Here is a 6,000-nt window from a genome sequence, read left to right as displayed (position 1 = left end):
GATTAAAAAAATATTTAATTAAATAATAAAATAAAATAAAATAAAATAAAATAAAAGCTGGCACAATTTATTCTTCTCTAAAACACAAATTTCATGCATTCTTTCATTCAAGCCTGAAAGATTTAGGTCGAGTGAGCCCCAAACGGACTTTATTCATAACTAAGTATTACTAAGTATTCATTTTAATGCTGTGTTTGTTTGCATAAGCACACAAACATCGCTAGCTTTGTTTCAGTTCTTCGGAAGAGACTCCTGTTTCCCACTAACAGGAAGACTGAACATAATCCCTGTATTACAGACGGGACTTTCTATAGGAAACCCGGAGCTGAGTCCTGCACGCAAACGCACGAAACACCTGTTACAGCACATGCTGTGTCAGTTACAGATGAATCCCCTGAGATGGCATTCTCAAGGCATATCCAGAGAGATAACTCTATGCTCCACTCACTTTCGCAAAATTTCATATGAACGGTTAGTCGTTTGTTCGAATTCCAGACTTGAGGTATATATAGCAATGCTCGCCTAATCAAAATCAAAGAAACACACATAATGACACAAGTTAGAGTGCATGTGAACACTTGTACTTCCTGCGTCCCAGTTATCATTTCCCATTCACCATCGGCAGAGTCAAGTAAAGCACAAGCTGTCCTAAACCCCACTACGCAGCTCCAGAGATCATTATTCACACGATCATAAACATTTCATTTCTGCACTGCGCTCGAACATTTCCATTTCCGAGATCAAATTCCTTTGTAGAGCCTCGAGCAACAATCTGACACTGCAAGCATCAATCTCTCAGACAGTTCCCATCGCTGCCCTGATATACAACGTCAAATCAATATGAGACACAAATATCTCAGATATTTCCAGCAACACAGCCGCGCTTGCATTGTGCATGTGAAATAATGTGATAATTTATAATTGATCAATGTCAACATGACACTTGAAGGCAGAAGTGAATGTTAATGTACACACTGGTGCTGATAGGCGAATGCCTTGAGCAAACACACTGATCAAATCAATATTCCTCTGGAGACCAAACACTGGACTCAATATGTGCAGTCATGCAAAAGACACAGATTGAGGAGTATTTCAGTATCAATCAATGCCAACAGTATCTTGTCAACGTCAAGCACTGAAATACGAAACTCTGCAATATCTTCGGGTAAGCAGCAAGATGTTATAATTTTCTGATCATAAATAACACTGATCTAGAGGCATCAGCATCCACTTGTTCCTGTGGCTCAAGTGGTAGAGCATTGTGTTAGCAGCGCAAGATTGTGGGTTCGATTCCCAGGGAACGCATTAGGTAAAAACTGTTAGCCTGAATGCACTGTAAGTCGCTTTGGACAAAAGAGTCTGCTAAATGCATTAAAAAGAAAGAGAACTTCTGATGTTTTATATAATACTAATGATTTTCAGCAGTGTGCATACATATATTACATAATAAATGTAAAAAAAACTAACATTTATTTTAAACAATATACAACAATGTATTATATATAAAATTATATATATATAAACAAATTCAGATTTTTTAAAATAGAAATAAATAGTATAAAAATATGCATAATAATTATATATATATATATATATATATATATATATATATATATATATATATATATATATATAAAATCAAACGCACACATAGACATATATATGCACATAGATAGATAGATAGATATTGTATAATAATATAATAATAATAATATAATAAAAATGTATAACTAAATATGTACACACACACATTCTTTGGCGGACGAGTGGCTCTGCTCTGATTATTATGACAGTCCTCATGCAGCGTCTGGCTCAAAAGCGTTCAGACAGCTGATAAGAATGTTTGTATAGTAAGCCTTTACCATCCCAGATCCTGCCTGTTTGCTCTGGCAAAGCCGTTGGCCCATGCAAGCTGCCAGAATGAAGAGCTCGCAGAGAACAGAGGGGATTGTGGGATTGAGAACTGCAGTAAGATAGGGCTTAGATAGAGCTGCCGAGAAAATGCTGATGAGAGTCGATTTGGGCTTTAGGACTTTAGAAAACACCCTGTAATGTCATTATCTCATTCTCTCTCAGCAAGATCTGGGCAAAAACAAGCACACGGACACCCCGAAAAACACCCCGAATACACACATACAGCACACTTTTTGTTCCACGCTGACAGGACTGGACGTTTAGGAATAATGGTTTGTTCAAATGAGATTTTTGTCAATCTCACCATAAGATAATTAAAAGGGAAAATGAGACTGAAGTTGTACTTATGACATCATTCATCATTCTAGGTCAGGGGCCAACCAGCTGTGCAGATGCTGAGGTCACATGACACCATCTTTAGAAGCAGCCAAGGGCTCCACGTGACCTCGTGACTCTTGGCTTTGACTCCGAACGAGAGTTTAGAGGTGTGAGGTTACCAGCCCTGTAACTTAACATCTCTTCACATCATAAACCTGACAAGAGATAAAAGACAGGGATATAAAAGAGAGGAAGGGTGAGGAAGAGAAGACAAAGGGACATCGCTGTCTTAGATCAATGGATATATTCCTCAGATCACAGTCTGACTTCCACCATATCGTCTCCATCCAACCATCTTTTAATAGATAGAAAACCTATCAGTATTTGGATAAAAGTATACATTTTTTAAATGTGTTATTTTTTAAACGTGGGTTATCTTGACATTTTTATCTTGACATTGCATTTAATAATACTAACCTTACCATATATTTAATATTATTAATAATATAGTCATGAATATTTGAGTTTTAATGTAAATATTACATTACAATGATACATTTTTCAATATGTAAACAATTTCCCAAATCCACTATAATTATTTTTTTTTAGGCGAGAATGTACTTGAAATATGTGGTTTGTTAATAAAGATAACGGCTATTTGAAAATTTGATGTAATGTTTTTTGGACATATGAGCTCCAGGATGCAAGCGGCCGTTCAGCGTACATAAACCTGCCGACAGCGCCTCACCTCAGCCAGATCTTCTGCAATCTACCACTGGCTCTGATGGCTCTATAGTGGTTAAACATGATATATAATTAGTTTTGGGAAAATCTAACGGGCAGTCTTTGCTTTCATTAATCTAATTTTATTAAGTTTATATTTTACATATTAACTTTAATGATGTATATCAGAGCGCTGCCTTTGTACTTTTGACAGAATTGCTAAAGCAACTTTTATGAGTGCTGCTGCTGTTTAATAAATATTATAATATTTTATACAAATAATATCAGTATTTAATAATAATATTTAGTATTGGGAATCGGCGTGTGTGTGTGTTCATGATGGTGAGTTTAGTTATATTATTCCACCATTAGATAGCGACAAGAGACCGTTTTATGAGTGAGTCAACAGACTTTTATATTGAAAGAGACCGAAACGCAGTAGTAAACAAGGAACAGTGTTGCCAGACGTATGATAATTATTGTATTTGTACGATAATTTTGACTACTGTACAATGTATGATCAATAGCGAAAAATAAAATAAAATAATAAAAAATATGTACGATAATTTCAGAATTTTGTAACACTTCAAGCACTATGGTGTGGTCCAAGAAGGAATGAAATATATACCCTCTCAACATCTGGCAACCCACTGGCTTCCGATGACAGCGACTTAGGTATTTATCTATTTAAAAAAAGTTGTTTGTCAAGATAAATAGTTGTATTCTGTACGTTTGACTCGTGTTTGATCATTGTCTACTAAATACAACCATTTTGAGCTTCTGGTATGATACCTGGCTGTTCCCAATCTGGCAACACTGCCACTGTCTTTTAACAACAGCTTGAAACAATCAGCCAACAAATGAATTCAGCCCTATCATTAAAAATCGCCCTTAAAGATGAAAGGATGCTACGACAAAGAGTCAATCACTTTCCTCAGCAGGCATTCAAACGAATGTTCTATTGTGAATATGAGATGAAGAGATGAAGATAACCACGATCGCTCAGTCCATCTCTCTCTCTCATAACACTCCACTCCACATAATACACTGCTTTTAATATAGTAATACAATAAACTTTTAATTCAGCAACTCAACATTCCTTTGTCACCTGTTCTAAAGTAACGTTTTCGAATTGGTAACGGAGGATTCAGGAAGGAAGTAGTTCTCCATTCAAGTTATTTTTTAAGACACTCAGTGGTTGTTGTATAAACATATATAGATATATGCATTCTTCATAAAAAACAACTCTTTATTGGCTTTCATTTACGCAACTGAGTTATTAGAGATTTCATTTGAGATTGTTCTCTCCTGCAGGCTCTCTGTGACAAACAGAAATATATATATTTCATATAAACTTCTAATAATCCCACACTGAGACTGCTTAAGCAAATGTCATAATTTCTGTTGAGTTCTGCAGTTGATGGATGACCGCTGCAATTTCAACATCGCATGTCACTGCGAACCTCCTTGTAACTGGATGTTATTGTTGCAGGCCTCACAAGGGTCGTTGACAGGGGAAGTAGTTGAACCTTATCTGAACCAATCGCAGCCTCCGCTCTGACATTATGACAAATTCCATTCAGTCCTATTCAGTTACTTTCTCTCTTTCCTGTCTCACCAACTCCGACAGTTCAAATGTCAGTAAAATCTCTGCAGGACAGCGCAAACCCTCAAAAAGTGTTGATGGCTCTCGCTAGGGGATGAGAATTGTGAAATCTGCTAATCTAATGTTAACTGCATCTCTTGGGGCTGGATTTATAAGACAGGTCTGTCTGCAACAACAACCAGAGAGCAGAGGAAAGACAGCAGACATGCCTTTGTGTCTTTTTCTCACACACATTCACTGGAAAATCATCTTACATTCTCGTCTAATGGTCCTTTAGACATAATGTTCACCTTTGAGCTATTAGGAGCCAGAGGTTTTAACATTGTTGTGCAATAAACAGAGCTGGCTAATGTGATCGCTGGACATGCATTATCGTTAATCCACCTTCGGAGATTTGGACAGTCTCCATTATGTGGGCTGGAAATGCACAATTATCCAGATGCATGACTGGGAAAGTTATTTCGACATACAGTTGATATAGCAAAGTAGAGAAATGCAGACCAAGTGTTTATGAACAAAACTTTCAAATATAATGTTTTTCATATTGCCTTAATAACCATATATATAATTAAATATGCAATAATTCAAATATTTAATGAATAATAATATTGTATATATATATATTATATATATATATATATATATTATATATATATATATATATATATATATATATATATATATATATATATATATATATATATATATATATATATATATATATATATATTTATATATTTATTTATTTATATATGTGTGTTTGTGTGTGTGTGTGTCATAATCATATATAATTAAATTATATCTTACATTACTAAAATATAAAAAATATTTTGTATCGAATATTTTAACTAAATATTTATCAAATGATTCTATATGAAATAAAGTTGCTATACCTCATTTGTGAATGACCTCTGTTATAATTGGCTACCATCTTTGCATGCAAAATAAGTAATGATTACTGGCCAACTTGCTAAATCCCAGTGTTTCTATATAAATTCGTGCTAAAATGACCTGTTTTGTAGCTTATAGTTTTCAGAAACAGTCTGGATGGATATTAGAGATCAGAAGAATTTTCCACTGTATGGCCTTTTTAATCTAGCAGAGCTACAGTGATGCATGAGGAACCATTAGAGAGCATTGACACCCCAAAGTGCCACGTCAGCTCTTCAGATAACCTTAAAGAGAGGAACGCACGAAGATAAGCTAAGAGAGCCAAAAGACATCTTTTTAAAAGCATCTGACTTGGCTCGAATCGCTCAGAGAATGAAGCACTAAACCACAGCGCCAGAATGACAACAGAGAGACGGGAAGAGATCTCCCTAAAGCTGTTCCTTTCATCTTTCTTTTTCATGCAAGCAAATAATCATGCAGAGAACACAATCGAAAACACACAGCTAATGGATATGACAAGCAATATGAGTGGAAGTCAGTCAGGCATG

At 35.3% G+C, this 6,000-nt stretch overlaps 1 protein-coding gene across 2 annotated transcripts in view; it reads right to left on the bottom strand.

Moving 5' to 3' along the window:
* The window catches only part of LOC127985855 (rho GTPase-activating protein 24), a 65,613-nt gene that overhangs the window by 35,755 nt on the left and 23,858 nt on the right, over positions 1–6,000 (bottom strand). The window lies entirely within an intron of this gene.

The sequence above is a fragment of the Carassius gibelio genome, chromosome B21 (assembly GCF_023724105.1).
Source record: "Carassius gibelio isolate Cgi1373 ecotype wild population from Czech Republic chromosome B21, carGib1.2-hapl.c, whole genome shotgun sequence".
Lineage (NCBI taxonomy): Eukaryota > Metazoa > Chordata > Actinopteri > Cypriniformes > Cyprinidae > Carassius > Carassius gibelio.
The sequence above is the reverse complement of the archived record's forward strand: the minus strand, read 5'-3'. Positions and strand labels throughout refer to the sequence as shown.